We start from the raw sequence: 17505 nt of genomic DNA on the forward strand, positions 1-17505 counted from the left end.
TTTGAGTCATTCAGACTCATACAGTTATCCATCTACGAATCAACATGAACTGATTTTGTGCTGCATATATCATTTTCATATGCTAGCACTGCAGCACATGTAAATATATAACAATAAAAATATATGTCGGCGGTGAAGGTACCTGTTACAATTAAATTAACCACAACTGCAATCCTAAAAAGCAGCCAAACTGAAAGAGTGAAGAGGATATATGCTAAGCCTGAAGTTACAGTACCTTGGGTTATTTCTCCTACTCCAAAGGAAAGTGATCTCAGAGTTAGTATACATTTGCAGCAAGATTATTGGAGGGGTGAGGGGCACAACCCTCCATGTTAGAAAAAGTATTAAGTTTGACTCATGGTTTATTATTAAAGTGTCAGGACTTAACAAGATCAGATCTTACACCTAGAGCCGTTATTCAACTTTTTCAGTTAAAAGACTGCACTGTAATAATTCCATTTCATTACATGCAGCTCAGCTATATAGCTAATTACTGCCTGGATGATGTAGGTTCCCATAGTGGCCCAGGTGGTGGAAGAGCTGACAGGACAGGGGAGACTGAGCAACAAACTGCAGCTTATCCATCTTAGGGGGGACCATGCAGTTCAAGTCTGCTGCAAAACTGACACCCCATGGAGACTGGGTGTGGCAGAAAGGCAGCATGAAGGCCTGCACACTGTAGCCAGGGTCGGGGCAAGTGCAGAAATGCACATTTATCAGTTGGTGATAGTGGGGGAGTCCCAGGCTGCTGTAAGACAGTGGTTGCTGTGGTATATAAACTAACTAGCTAACTAACTAACTAACTAACTAACTAACTAACTAACTAACTAACTAACTAACTAACTAACTAATGTTTCCAAACCTGTAAACTGTTACAATTTTGGAAGAATATCCTATTTTCAGGCCTGATATACCCTTGCAGAGGATGTCCCTATTTTCTAGGTATGCCCTTATTTTCAAGCATGATTTACCCTTTCACACAATTTTATGAATCCCACTCATCACATCTTCAGGGGTAAATCAGACCTGAAAATAGGAATGCTCCTCTAAAACAGGGACAGTTGAGAGGTATACCTCAGTGTCAGCATCTACAAATAAGACAAACAAAGGCTATATCAACTGAAAATAGCACTTTGTCTTTCAGATTGTATTTTCAGAAATATAACAGTCATCCTATTGCAGTTTACTAATGAAGTTTTTTACATTTTATTTTCAACAATTAATGCCAACATTCACAGGTCACATATGGAATATATTCAGAATGCCTCTACAAACAGCATTTCCTTAATTTCTCTCCTGTTAATTACAATGGTCGGTGATCATCACTGTAAGATTACACTGACTGTACTCTGTAGACCATAGGTGTGAGGGCAGCCTCACAATACATTGACAGCGTGTTGCGCTGTTTGCAACCTTTAGCAAAAGGCATTTGTCAAAAATGTAAGCAAAATATGACATCAGCATTATAAATAGCATTGTTTGAAATATCATCTTTTTAGTATTAAAACTGCTCTTTAAATTATCATCAAAAGTAGAAGGCAAACAAAAGGTCTTGAGTTAGTAATGGCTTAATTAATTCTACTCTCTTCTTTCTGCTACAGATTAGACCACATGAAAAGAGTAAATAGAAAACAATATCATCCAGGTGAAATGCGTTGCTCCATCATTATTAAGTTCAGTATTCGGAAACAGTCTGAAGAATGCAGTTTGTCTGGACTCACTGGTTATAGTCTAAAACCAGGAAATGCTTAGCTAACATCTGAGGGTCAAACTAGGAAAGAACTACAGAACATAATATATGTAAATGAGAAACAATGACAGTGAGGCGTGGCAAGAGAGAAAACACAGAATAGAGTGGAAAGAGAAACAGTACTGAGACAGGGTTCCGCTTCCTTTTGTCTTTGTTAATCAGCATGTGTTAACCAGACAGGATCTTTTACTCACTGACACCTGCTTTCTGTAGGGATTCAGTTGCTTTGGAGCACTAGTTACTTGCTCAAAGTATTGCATATTACATAATTAAAAGCTGTACGAAACGTTCTTACATTTCTGGATAATAGGATCATAGGAAGTTACTAGGCTAATGACCTGGGGCCCTTACAAGCCTAGCCAATAGTTTATCCCTAAAAAGAAACCTCAGTCAGCACCTGTCACCCCTATCAATGAGGGACACAGTTGGAACCCTGGGACATATTTGTGGTTTCCCATCCACTCATCAAGGTTGTGCTTGAAGTTGGTCAGCAAGGTACTCTGTTTGACGTGTATGGGAAGTCTATTCCAGAGACAAGGTAGCCTCTGGGACACAAACATATCTCTCTAGCAAGTTTTGTTGATGTTGCATATTAGATTCAGGCCTTTTGCATGGATAGTGCGTGAGGAGTTAGACTTACGGATATGGAGCATCTCTATTAGAGAAGGGTTCGAGATTGCCTTGTAGGCAAGACACAGATCACCCCTGAGCAATCTGTATAATACCAAGTAGAATGATAGTGATTTGAGCCTTTCTGTATAGGACAGGTGTTGGAGGCCATGGATTCTCTTTGTGAGCTATTTCAGTGGCCTTTCCAGTTGGTGCAGATGTTTGGAGAGGTACATCCCAAATGGGGCGTTATACTCAATTATTGGTCTAATGAGGGAGGAGTATAGAGAGATAATAACCTCCTTTTTTTCTGGATGCAATCCCTTTACTTATGAGATGAACCAAGTAAAAGGCTTTTCTGACCACTGCCGCTACATGATGGTCGAATGTGAGGTTGTTATCAACCTGAGTGCTCAGGTCTCTCACCACAGGTTGTGTGCTTAGCGGGTAGCCGTTGATGTGGTAATCAGCAGAGGTCGTGTTTTTGCTGAATGGTATGATGATACATTTTTTGCATTTAGCTTGAGGCCATGACTTTGGCACTAGTCATTAGTTGCTGTGAGACCCTCTTGGAGTATGTTAACATCATTTGGGAAGTCAATGACAGCACCCAACCTACAGTCATCTGCAAACTTGGTTAGCCACAGGCCTTTTGACTTTGCCTGGACCTCTGAGAAGTAGATGCCAAACAGTAGGGGTCCCAGGAAAGATCCCTGGGGAACTCCACTAGTGTCAGGTCTGCTATCGGAAGTGGAGGTGCCTTTTTGACTTTGAGGGTCCTGTTGGTGAGCCAGTTGGCCACCCACCTGATGAGATAGGGATTTATGCCAAGTTGTGTTAGCTTTTCAATGATGCTGGAGTGGGGGATTGTGTCAAAGGTCTTGGCCAAGTCAAGGTAAGCTGTGTATACTGACTTTAACTCATCCAGGACTTTTGTAACAGTCTCAAAGAAGTCAACCAGGTTCAACAAGCAAGATCTGCCCTTGACAAATCCAAACTGGGTGGGGTCAAGTGCTTGGAGATTGCCTACATCCTTGTATATGAGATCTATAATAATAATAATACGCTCCATGGTATACAGATCAGATTTGTCAAGCTAATGGGTCAACAGTTTCCAGGGTCAGTAGTGGCATCACCTTTGTGCAAGGGGATGACAATGGCAGTTCTCCACTCTGCTGGAATGAAGCCTGTACTTAGGCTGTGGTTGAATAGGGTGCTCAATGGTGAAGCCAGTTCTTGCTGGAGATGGTGCAGAATACAACCTGGGATACTATCAGGTCCCATGAAAGCTGTGTTCTTTGCCTTGGATTGGGCCTGTAACACTTGATCTACGGAGATGTGAGGTGCGGGACAAGTATTGGGGATGTCAAAAGGGCCTTTGTGGGGAACAGGGGGGTGATGTTTGCACTGAGCCTATCTGCTAGCAGGTTAGCTAAGTCAACAGGATCAGTGTAAGTGATACTGTTAAGTACTAATTCGGAACACACCTGAGCTTTGCCACGGAGGTTCCTGATGTAACTGAAGAAGACTTTATGGTTTCCCTTTTATATGGAAGATAGTTTCGGTTCATAATTGGCCTTGAAGGTTTTCACTAGTGATTTAATTTGCTTGTTGAGGCAAAGGAGGGAGTTTTTCCAATTTGGAATTTGTTCCATTTTACCCTTGGACAACAGTTTCTTCCTTTTGTTATAAATCCTGCTGATAGAGGATGTCCAGCAAAGAGGTTTGTGTTTCCTTGAGGGGCAGGTTTTAGTTCTATTGGGTATGGCTGAATCCATACAGTTTTACAGGTGCTTGTATACTGCACTGGCTTACTGTTGAACATAGTTGCCTGTATCCTCTGAGTGGGGTGGTGATGTGAAGCTACAGATACCCTCCCTTAGGAGGTTGTAGTCAGATTTTGAGAAGTTTTTTAGCTTGACTACCACTAGGGGGGCGGGTTGGATGGAATAGAAACTTCGAATGAGACAATCCAATGATCTGATCTCACCAGGGAAGATTAAAAAATTAAATTCAATCTGCCATTCAGACCAATTTATGCAAGTCCCTCATAGTTATATGAACCCTCCACAGGATCTCTACATTACAATCGAATCCTATAATTCAATGACTGATCATAGAGAGTTAATCAAAAGTCCTAAATGGTGACTCTGTATAATGTCCAAAAAAAATGTTAATCAAGAGTATGAAAAGCCTTGGCCATGGGTAAGAGTCTCCACATTATCGACAAACCTTGTGTAGAAAACCTCATGCCCACAAGCCCACATAGTAAAACACATGCCCCTATAATAAAACACCACAGTACAAAGTGGCCAGACTGACACCGAGACTAAATCTCAAGAGACTAAGTCTCAGTTAAATAAATGTCGATCATAATGTCGAAAGGTACCACTGGTGATCTAATCTAAAAACATTTACTATGTAGAACAAATCTCGAACCAGAGATCTTATGCTCTATACGTAATGTAGAACAGCACTACAATAATGAGTAGCTGGTTGGACATTGCCAAAGTTATATACTTCAGCTTTTCTGCCGCTCACATAGCAAGGTGCACTTGTGTATACTGCATTCTGCTTCTCAGTGTTTTTTTTTTTTTCTGATATCATACAATGTCGCCATTTAGGACTTTCAACTAACTCAATAGCCAAATGATTTTACAGGATTCGACTGTAATGAAGGAAGCCCCCACCACAATTTCAATGTTTCCCATAATTTTTCATTTATTCTTTTTATTCATTGAAGGTTGTGCATCAGGGCTGGTAACTCGGCATGTAAAAATCACCTACCAATCATTAGCGGACCGGAGTTGCGCTGTGGAGACCCCTAACCGGGAAAAGCCGAAAGACACAAACAAATTTCATTTCCTATTTTTAATATACTCCCTTTGTTCCATCACCTTCATCCATATTTCTAAATGATCTGAAAACCTGTCTCTATTGTATCACCATCTGCTACACCCAAACCGTTTGACAGTACAAAATAATCAATTTCAGATTTAACTGCATGTCTTCCGTAAGTCGATTGACTTTTATTCCACACAGCTAACTTATCACATTTTATCACTTCTTGTACAGTATATTTTTAATGTCTTTCTTTTTCTTTATATATTTTCCCCTTAAATCAAAATGAAATTTGTCTGCAATAATAATTTTTCTGTTAACCACCAGATGCAACACATTCTCTCTTTCCTTGTCATTGGTATATACATATAATGCTATAAGTCTATAAACATATTCTCTCCACCTCACACCCATAACAATTAACATTCACATCCTTATCTATGTTACATTTCATATTTTTACTGTTTTTCATACAGTACAGCCACTGCAGAACAACATTCACTTCCTAAATCTGATATTATTTTTCCACCCTACAGTTTTTCTGTGTGTAATCTTTCTTCACTTGCCAGTAATCTAACATGCTCTGTAAGAGTAATACCTACATCACATTTAGCACACCATTCCAGTGTCTGTATCTTCTTACAGTATTAATAATATTATTCACACTTACACTCCAGAATTATTACTTTCCCTCCTTAAGTTTAAGGGAAGCATTTTAAATGTTCATTTTCATATTTTTTATTCTTTCCCCCACTGAATATTTTTGTGAGGTTATGTACAACTATTTCTTGATCCTCAAAATCAGATTTATCATTATTTTCATCAACTGAAACACATCTAAAAATACTCCTTACTCTTTTTTTTAATTTATGTATTTTTAAATCCTATTTTCCGTATCCTTATCCTAACACCTATCACATTTATTTCCTAACATCCTTTACACTCCCTTCACAAACATCTGATTTATTACTTTCAATTTCTTCTTCATTTTCAGCACTCTCAATACAGTTACTATCATCCTCCTGAAATGTAACATTTTTTATCTAAGTCATCTTTTATTACTTCATCCTTTTTCATTAACACAGTTCCCCCTTTTCGCCCTACTTCTTCATAACTTGTAGACATTACAGTACTTTATTGATCATCCTGTTCAATATTATTTTGCTTATTCTTATTACAATCAAACCAAAAATGCCCTTCACCTGTACATATTCTACAATCCATTTTACATTTATTCATCATATGACCTTCCTCCACATTGATTACAGTTTATTTTTGTACACTCATTTATCAGATAATTGAAATCCTCACAAAAAATAAGTTTTTGGCTGTCCCATATACCTAATTGTTCCTCTATTACCATCTACATATATAACACTTAGTAAATGTTATCACATCTTTTTGATATTTTAAAGTAACATCCACTTCCCATTCCCCCCATTCCAAATACTCCTTTCATCTTTCACTTTCACAATATCAGAAACCGAATAACACAAAAATAAAAAATAAATTTTAACATGTTTTAACTCAATTTCATCAGTGTGAAACTGAACATGTTGTTGCTGTCTTTCGGCTTTTCCCGGTTACGGGTCGCCACAGCAGAACTCCGGTCCGCTAATGATTGGCAGTTGATTTTCACGAACGCCGAGATGCCAGCTTGACGTTCAGCCTTCAACTAAGGCACGCCCATTTACGCATGTCTTTCGAACGCCCACCCAACCACGGGGAGGACATGCAGGCACCCCCCACCCTCCAGCCGGGAATCGAGCGGGAGAACCTCTTGCTGTGAGGCAACAACGATACCGCTGCACCACTGCGAACATATATATATATATATATATATATATATATATATATATATATATATATATATATATATATATATATCATATATATAGGGTCTATATTATATGTGGTCGACACCATATGAGCTATGTTTAAAACATCGAACATATAATAAAAATTAAAAAAAAAGAAAAACAACTTAACTAAATGCTCTGGGGCACGCCCCTGCACCCCCACTACTTAAATATTCCAACTCCGAGATCGCACTACATTGAGGTAAAGGGAAACTATTCCCTATGGTGATTTCCGTTTACACTTGCGACATTTCACATTTCTGACCATTTGGTGTCGCCCAAATGGTATTCGTGGTTTTCAGCTTTTGATCGGGTAATATAGACCCATATATATACATATATATATATATATATATATATATATATATATATATATATTTTTTTTTTAATCAAGTCCCCTGTCTGGCAAACATAAATTAATTTCATGAGTAACCTTCCTTTTTTTCACAATCAAATAAAAATGTTTCCATTAAATCTTCAGTCTCAAATGTTAAGTCGCAAAATATCTCTTTCTCGAAATGAATCAAGGATTTAATGTTGTTTGCTTGCTTCAAAACCCAAACGTAACACTAAATTATCCAACACAAAGTATCTGCCTATTATTTTTTCTTTCTTACCTGGACACCAAACCTTTTTTAATAAAGTTTACAGTGCCTTTTTTTCTTACAACTGCATCAGCATATTATTTTCCAGATTGCATCCCACATGTAACCTTAGGTTCATCCAACTCATGACTCACTTACCTTCTGCTCAACTCATTGCCCATTTCAAAAACCTTTTTCATCATATCCAACTAAAAAAATTTAGACTCTTCTCCAGGATACCTTTGTTCAATCAATCAACCAGGTTTGCATCAGGCAAACTCCAGAAGCAATTTCAGGTACAACATCTTCAAAATGCTGAGGTTTAAAGTCAGCTAAATGCCATTTGCATTATACACTCAGATTTCAGTAGTTTTCTGTCTGACGGACAGAACCATACTGCTGTCACTAACAGAACAACTCTATTATCCCTCCATTACCACACAGCTTCTCCTAGCTGCCACCAAGCCAGGAACAGAACCAGGAAGTGCACCAGCAAAAATCTTTCCCCTCACAAAAAAAAGGTAGGAGAAGTTCCCCAATGCCCTAGATAAATTTGCAAGTAATATAAATACCACCTCTGGTCTCCCCTGAAAAGAGACTATTAGACTAGTGGGACTGACTTGCTCAACAAAAGTGGAGCTATAATATCAACAATCTTTCCAATAAAAGGAAAAGAGTTTAGACCAGAAGTAAAATGTATTTCCCAGAATGTTAGAGCCCTTGTCACTGAGATAAACAAACAGTTCAGGAGCTTAATAAAATCCACCAAAGTCAAGTGTGAGGCTAAAATAGCTACCCAAGTCAAAGATAATCACAAGGCCTGTTTTAGTTATGTTTATAATCTCAAAAGTACAATGTAGCAATGCACTGAGCTGATTGTGAACTATGTTGCCTACACTGAGGCTGAAGATATAGCAAACCTACTGGATGATGAATGTAGCTCTAACTATACACTTCTCTCCCCTCCATCTGTCACAAAGGATATACCTGAAACTGGCTCACCTCTAGCTATCATCAAAGACCAAGTCCTAAAACAGCTATGAAAAGCTAAAAATACTGCATTGATGGGTCCTGAGAATATCCATTGGTCTATCTTAAATAGCATGAAGGACAATTTACCCACATCCCTAACAACACTTTTCAGTCTCAACCTCCATAAAGGTATTGTATCAAATGAATGAAGAACAGATACAGTTGCTCTCCTGCATAAGGGAGGACCTTCCACAGTCAAAGGCAATTAAAGGCCCATAAATCTGACCAGTCTCATATGCAAAGCCATGGAAAGACTAATCATGGAACTAATTATTGAGGACAGAGGAAACCTCAAAACACTAGACTTATCTCATTTTGGATTCGTCAAGGGCTGGTCATGCTTACACAACTTTGTGGACTTTTTTGAAAAGGTCACCAAAGCAATGGAAATGGTACATACTGCATACCTCAACCTGGCCAAAGCTTTTAGCACAATTTCCCACTCAGGCATAATACAAAAGCTAAATGAACTGGGAATAAACCCCTATGTCACTTGTTGGATTGTCAACTGTCTCACATATAAGATGCAGGAAATCAAATTGGAGGAAGTTACCACCACAACAAGGCCAGTCACCAGTGGAGTCTCCTCTGGTTCTGTGCTGGAAACTCTGCTGTTTAGCATTTACATTTCTGAAATAAAAGCCAATACCAAAGGGATCTGGCTGACTAAGTTTGCAAATTACTGCAAGGAAGGAGCAGTCGTTGAATCCGCACATGACTTAGCCATCCTGCAGGAAAGTTTGTCCCAAATAAATAACTTCTGCCGAAATCATAGACTGAAACTAAATGCCAAAAATTAATTTTTGTATCCTTTGGGAAATCATCTACCCCATGGAACTACCACACTGACAATACACCCCTACGAGTTGACCTAGTTGTCCAGGATTTGGGAACTTATATGGACAGTGACCTAACATTTAACCAACATGTGTCCATTGCTGTAAGAAAGTCCTTCTTTATTGTACAGCTTATAAATAAAGAGGTTGTGTCTAGATGTAGGGATGTCCTTGTCTCCCTTTACACAGACCTCATTAGGTCAGTCATAGAGTATAATGTTCCCTTTGGCATGTATCTGTGTAGACAGATGCACTAACTGGAATGCCCACAGAAATACCTTACTAAAAGGACACAAGGCCTAAACAGCATGTCCTACATGGACTGTCATTATACTTGGTATCCTAAGGACTGCTAAGAGATGACCTTTGTTTGGCATGTAAAGCATCCTCTGACACAATACTGATGGACTTAGTGCATATCAGAAAGTCAAATGGCATCAGAAATTTTTAGTCTTGGGATCTAGTTCAGCGGGAGAGGTATAGGTTGCAGAGGATACCGCTGATCTGGAACAGGCTCCTCATCCACATAAAATAAAGTTTATCACTGTCCATATTCAAATGTAACTTGGATCTACAGATGGAAAATAGAACATTTTCCCCAGGACTGCACTACTAATGGACACAACCAGCTCCTAGATGCTTTATGCCATACCTGGATCCTGTCAAATATAATTTGGTATGATCCCAGTTTCTTATTAGGGGTAATATACAATTATCTACCAAGGGATGAGTAAGGCCAGTCTCTAACCAAATGGAATAGTTTAATTTCAGCACAAAAAGAGAAACTGGCCAGGCTTAAAACTGCCCACAAGGACAGCTAGCCTAGTACTTACCTATGAACCTATTATAAATAAAAATACATACATAAAACTATGACATTAGGGATGAACCACACTTTAGTCACACCAAGGCTTTTGCAGTTTGATGTCATAAAAGCTTTCACTTGATTGGACAGTTACCTTTACAGTGATGAGCACCCATCACAAACTCACTGCAGATAAGCATGAATTATACCGGCATGCTATGAAATAGTATAATGAGGGCAGGCCATCTGGTGAACAGTAATCTGCACACCTATCACAATGTTCTGCAGAACATCACCTGCAATCCCTGCAAAGTAAAATAATTATTAAGGGAGAAAGTCTTTTATCATGTCAAGTCTGATACCTATGGTAGCTTTTATCAGTCATAACTGTGCTGAAAAGAAATAGTGCTTTTTCTTAATACTGTCCCTTTAAGCACAGTAAAAAGCGACTCCACCCTCAGAGCACAAACCTGTTTTCAGTGCACAGTGCACAGACACCTGCTCTCTTTCACAAGCGCTCTGAAAATGAATCTGAGTATCTCATAGCTGCCGTCTTGCCCAAAAGAAACTCAACACCCTGGGCTTTGCAGCGGTGTGTGACAGATGTGTACGGACTGCTTCCAAGTGAGGAAAAATGGATGCTAAGGAACCTGAAAGTTTGGGCTACAATTTCGGATGGCTTCTTATCTTCTGACTTATTCAGCTAAACTGACTGAAATACCTATGTTTGGGATGATATGCACAGATGAAGAACCACTGATTGGCTCTCACTCAAGTGTCAACAAGTGTCTCATCAGGTGGTCCATGTACTTTTGGTACACATTCTACAGGGATTCTTTTCAGAACTTTAGCCTATGTTGCTTTGAACAGAATGTCTTTAGCATAGAAAAAGAATGTGATATAATGAATCCCCAGATGAATTTTGGATCCTCTGGAAAAAATGTAGTTAAGGTACAGTAAATGGATATGTTCTGTTTTTTTTTTTTTTTTTAGGCCTTTAACAAAATAACTGAAGTGTAACACTGAAGTTCATTATCCTCTGTTCCTAAACTTCTCCTCACAAATTTCTCCCCCTTTCCTTTATCCTGTTGTTTGATTTCTGTTGACTAATATGTTCATTACTGACATAGAAATTAGTCTTAAACAGCCTAACAGCTACATTTTGTATATCTACTGCAATTATTTCTTTTAAGCTGTAGCTCTCCAACTTTTGTAAATAATGTCTTGCAGTTTCTTATGGATGAGGTCATCCTTGAAATGGCCCTTGGATCAGAGCACTTACCCATTTAATATGTATAAATTAAGTAACTAAATCATTATGATTCTGTATTTTGTAGCTCTGGTTTGTATTGCACTGTTTCTAGAGTTGTATTCTGCCCTGTGTTTCTGAGTACATTCATGAAGTTCTGAGCCATAGGTTCATAGGTGTTTACTAGGCTAACAACCACAAGGGCCTTTTTAAGCCTAGCCATGCACCCCAAATCTCTGACAAGTTCTGCTACCCTTGATAAGTGTAAGCATGGGCCTGGAAAATGAACCATTTACAGGTTACCTGTGTCCATTAGAGACATAGGTGCCAAACCAGGGGTGAATTTTCGGTTTACCATCCAATTTTGCACTTGAACTGGGTTAGGAAGGAACTCTGCTTCACATGGATGGGGAGCCTGTTCCATAGATGGGGTAGTCTCTGGGATACATCTCTTCAGCAGGTCCTATTCATATCACAGGCAAGCTTCAAGTCTTTAAACGGGTAATTCTGGTGCTGTTTGTTTTGTGGATAAGCAGGAGATCCATCAGAGTGGGGTCTGATGGCTCCCTGTATGCCAGGCATAGATCTCCCCTCAAAAGCCTGTAGGATACAGAATACAGGGATAGGGCCTTGAGGCAGTCTGCATAGAACATATTACTTATGCCATGTATTCTTTTAGTGAGGAACGTCTGTGGACATTCCAGTTGTTGGATATGCCTGGTTAGGTACATCCCAGAGAGGGCATTGTACTCAATCATAGGTCTGATAAATGCCAAATACAGTGGGACAATGAATTCTTGGACTTAGATGCCATACCTTTTTTTTACGTTGCGCAACATAGAATGATTTCCTCACCACAGTAGACACGTGATGATCAAAGGCTAGATTACTATCTATGTGTGTCCCTAAGTCCCTGACTACTGGATCAACTCTAAGGGGTGTGTTGTCAATATGATAGTTACCAGGGATGGATGACTTCCCAAAGGATACTATTATGCATTTCTTGGCATTTAGTCTTAGTGCATGGCACTGACACCAGTTGTTTGTCTGTATCAGTCCCTCCTGGAGTACATTTGTGTCAGTGTGAGATTCAATGACAGCTCCTAATTTGCAATCATCTGCAAATTTAGTCAGCCAAAGACCACTGACATTGGCATTGACTTCTGAGAAGTAAATGCCAAAAAGGAGTGGTCCAAGGACTGATATCTGAGGGACTCCACTTGTGACTGTCTTCTTTGTAGAGGTGGACTCCCCAATTCTAACTTCCTGAGACCTGTCTGTGAGCCATTTGGCTATTCACCGGGTGACATACTGGTTTGTACCTAAACTCCTGAGTTTGTCAACAATGCCCGAGTGGGGTATTGTGTCAAATGCCTTGGCCAGGTCAAGGTAGGCAGTGTGAACAATTTTGCCCTCATCCATTGCTTTTGTGACTTTCTCAAAGAAGTCCACCAGGTTAAGTCGGCATGATATGCCCTTGACGAATCCAGACTGGGTTGGGTCCAGTGTCTGGAGGTTTATTATATCTCTATTGATCATCTCCATGATAATTCTTTCCATGTCTTTACTTATAAGACTAGTGATACTTATGGGTCTGTAGTTGCCAGGGTCTGTAGATGGCCCACCTTTGTGCAGAGGGATGACTGTTGCCTTTCTCCATTTATGAAGCACGAAGCCTGTCTGGAGGCTGCAGTTAAATAGTAATTCCAGAGGCCCTGATAGGTCATGTTTCATGCTATTCAGAAGGCATCCTGGGATATTGTTTGGGCCCAGTGATGCAGTGTTCTTGGTCTTAGAGAGAGCATTAAGGACCTGTTCCCTAGTAATAGTAGGGGGAGTTATAATTGATATTTCCTGAGGGAAGGTTGAGGGGCAGAGTGAAGTAAAGTTGGTGCTGAATTTATCAGCCAGGAGGTTTGCTATATCTTCTGGCTCAGTATAGGTGGCTGCATTTACAATGAGCTCTGCACACAATTGTGTATTGCCTTTGAGGTTGTGGCCATAGCTAAAGAATGCTTTGTGGTTGTCCTTGGCCTGGGAGGAGAAACTTACCTCAAATTTGGTTATGGTAGACTTTATTTGTCCTCTGAGTTGTTTGTTTAGTTTGATGAGAGTGCTTTTATCCTGCTGGGTGCTGCACCTCCTAATTTTTGCCTTGATTTTCTTCCTCCTGTTATACAGACGACTGATTTTGTGATTCCACCAGGGTGGCTTGTTTTTTGAGTTAGTTCTGTACTTCTTCCGGGTGGGAACAACTACCTCTATGCAGCTATTAATATGCTTGTATAGGGCTTCTGTGAACAGTTCTACATAGACAGAAGTGTTTTCAGTGTTTAAGGGGGCTTGAAATTTTGTCAGGTTCTCACTTAATAGCAGGAGGTTAGCCTTAGAATAGTTTCTGAATATTCCAGGTTTAGCTGGGGGTCCAGGTTTTATTTTTACTTCAAAGGAGACCATTTTGTGGTCTGACCTTACTAGGGAAGGCATTACAGTAGGGGATATGCAGCAGTCTCCCATATTAGTGAGGACCAGATCCAGTATGGTTGCACCCCTGGTTGGTGTATTGACTATCTGGTCCAGGGAGTTTGTGTTTACAAAATCCAGGAATCACTGTGCATGTACATTTGGTGTCGTATAGGATTCCTAGTTAATAGTGGGGTAATTAAAGTCACCTATGAATATGGTGTTGGGTTGTAGTGTTTCTAATAAGTTTAAATACATGGTATGGGTTTCCTGAGTCATAGAGGGGGACCTATAACTTGCAAGGAAGTGATATTGGATTTTACCTATGGTGATTTGAGCATGGAGCAGCTCAAGTGCATTCTCCCGTTTGACCAGCCTTGAAGTATATTTATTTTTGATGTAAAACAGAGACACCTCCACCTTTAGTCCCTGCCTGTGAAGTAGCTGGCCTAAATGTGTGGAAGGCATTATAACCTTGCACTGTTGGTAGGCTCTCCGCAGCTTTAAACCATATCTCAGTGGCTGCACAGACATCAGCATTGTCTAGGGTAAAGAGAAGTTCTAGGGAGTGGAGTTTTTTGTTTCGACTCCTAGCATTGAGCAGTAATACCTTTAGATGTTCTTGGTTTTGATTTGCTATGTTGGAAGTACTTTCAGTTTGGCATTTCCTAAAAAAGTCCTCCCCTGCAAGTCCTCCTCTGTTTCTGGAATTCCCTCATAAAATGTTAGAGTCTGAATATTCTACCATATTTGTGGACTTCCTTGCCCAATTCCTGCTGTGTACCTTGAAAAAGAGAGGCAAGGCCTAAGGGAGGGTACTGGCAAGGTTAAAATAGCTTCACTGCTTGGTTGCCTAGTAACTCTTATGATCCTATGATTCCATTTTATATCTCCCTCATCATAAAGAGAGTTTGAGATCAATAACACTGAGCTAAATTGGATCTCTGTAGTGACCTCTGAACTGTGAGATATCAAAGGTAACCTGGAGACAATTGGATATGGTACATAAAACCTTGCCGCAAATGCTGGGTTATGTTCTGCAATACCAAGACATGCTATAGGGCCATTACCTGCAGTAAACATTTGTTCTATTAGAATGCTTCATTACTAGTAAAAGAGAAAATATACCAAACTTCCATATCTAAAGAGTAGTGCAACATGTTTATGCACTTGCAGTTGCTCGTTTACAAATGTTCCTTATCAAGGAGGTGGGAGGATGGCATAATGGGTAAGGTGTTTACCTTACAGACACAAGGTACATCGTTTGATTCTCACATGGAATAATTGACTAGGCTTAAAATGGCCCAGTGGGGCAGTTAGCCTAGTTCTAATCTATGAACCTATTAAAAACAAAAGTATGACATTAAAAAAAAAACAGGAAAACAAAGAGTGTAGGTGGTAGCCTAAGTTATAAATATGAAGTGAGGGAACACAATGAATGGAGTACGCCCTAAATAATCATCAGTTACAACTGAGATGCTGCATTAAAGAACTAAGGTTAGTCCTTTACAGTGTCTTTATAGGGGCATCTGCAGAGAGATTTGAAGGAAAATATGTAATTGTGAATAACACAATGCAGTCGATATGTAAAGAGGAATATCAATAAATAAACAGATAGACAAAAAAGGGACTCAATAGGCTTGATGAAGAGATATTTAAAAAGTATGGTACTTTAGATTCAATGCACAAAGAAACAGACTGATATCGACACATCTGGAAACAATAATCCACACTGTTGAGGAAAGGAACTAGCAAGAAACAAGTTGTAAAAAGGGATTTGGCTAATGATGTTATTTACCTTGATGGAAGCAAGCAACATGGGAATGTAGTGAGAAGGTGAGTGGGATTCTGGGGAGCAAACATAGAAACAATACCAGAAGGGCAAACGTATGCTAATGCATGTCACAGAATTTCAAATGTATACAGTCCCAAGACTGAGTATGCAAATAGGTAGGATAACATTATTCACCACTGATCAGGTTTGACTTGGAGATAAGATTAATTTGTTAGGGATGCAAGGAGCAAAGCCCATACTACTGGGGTAGTGAAAGTGATCCCCTCAAAAAGCAGACACTAAAAGCCATTTATGACTCCCTTTGCATTTTTGATCTTTAAACTGCGAGTTTGCAGTTGAGAGACTTGCATTATAATACCGTGTCTGAAAGAAGTATATTACTTTTACTTCATAGGCTGGTGAGCCCATATTTAGACTTTTGTGTGCAGTTCTAATGACACCATCAATGTACGGCTATATAAAGGCTGGAGGCAGTTCCAAAGGCAGGAATTACATTGGAGCAAAGTCTGTAAAAGAAGCCATGGGAGAAGAGACTACAGGGCTAAAGGATGAGAAGGGAGGGAGACAAAGCAGAGATGTTCAGATTCTAAAATGGTTGCTGCAAAGTCTCAGAAGATTTTTTTTTTACATTTAAAATTGCATAAGAACAAGGTGGGTACAAACTGAAGGATAAAGAAGGTCTGGTCAGTGGAAATATGAAGAATGGCTAAACACCTTGAATAAGTATAAAATGTTTTCCAACAACTCAAAAGAGGTAGCTAGTCTTAAATGCTTAAAACTGAAAGTTAAACAACATGCAGAAAAGTGGATTAGTTATGTAGATGGGATAGACAAAAATGCTACCATTTTTATGCTACTCTTATTTCTAAAGACATATGCAAGGCCTGTGCAAATATGTGACACCTGACTGGTTACTGAAGCCTGGAAATATTTATATAATGACAAAACTGCATCTAGATAATCTTTTTAGAAAACACAATTATTAGAAATGAGCCACTTAATAAAACCTTTATTCCAGGGTGAGGTAGAAATATGTGGATTTATCTTATATTTCAGCCCACCCCAGGAATAATATTATATAATAAGCCTGCTCTGCTGAATTGCTTATATGTAGCCTGACTGCATTAGATATGATGCCAAGTTACAAGGTCACATGTGATGCAAAGTTACAATGTTACATGTGATGCACAGTTACATGGTCACATATGATACAAAGTTACAAGGTCACATGTGATGCAAGTTACAAGATCACATGTGCATCACATGTGATGCAGAGTTACAAGGTCACATGTGATACAAAGCTACAAGGTCACATGTGATGCACAGTTATAAGGTCACATGTGATACAAAGTTACAAGGTCACATGTGATGCACAGTTACAAGGTCACATGTGATACAAAGCTACAAGGTCACATGTGATGCACAGTTACAAGGTCACATGTGAAACAAAGTTACAAGGTCACATGTGATGCACAGTTACAAGTTCATATGTGATACAAAGTTACAAGGTCACATTCAAACAGATGTAGTAAGAAAAAACATTGTTTGAGATCCATACCAGTTGTTTAAATGCCAAATGGGTAAACAAACCACAAGAAAGACAAAGTTGCATAAAATCAAACTAAATCAAAACAAAAAGCATTGAAAACACATTTCTTGAAATCAGGGCGTTACAACTCTAT

General features: G+C 39.2%; 1 protein-coding gene across 3 annotated transcripts in view; it reads left to right on the forward strand.

The window, feature by feature from the left end:
• The window catches only part of SLC4A1 (solute carrier family 4 member 1 (Diego blood group)), a 512400-nt gene that overhangs the window by 152556 nt on the left and 342339 nt on the right, over window positions 1–17505 (forward strand). Inside the window, exon 1 of one of the 3 annotated variants that reach the window (XM_044055260.1) lies at window positions 11151–11267. The exons of the other annotated variants lie outside the window; for them this stretch is intronic. The gene's annotated coding sequence lies outside the window, so the exon portion shown is untranslated. Of the gene's footprint in view, window positions 1–11150; window positions 11268–17505 lie in introns of those variants that run through there. 3 annotated transcript variants of the gene reach the window in all.

This window comes from Protopterus annectens, chromosome 13.part0 (genome assembly GCF_019279795.1).
Source record: "Protopterus annectens isolate FY-2018-M chromosome 13.part0, PAN1.0, whole genome shotgun sequence".
NCBI lineage: Eukaryota > Metazoa > Chordata > Ceratodontiformes > Protopteridae > Protopterus > Protopterus annectens.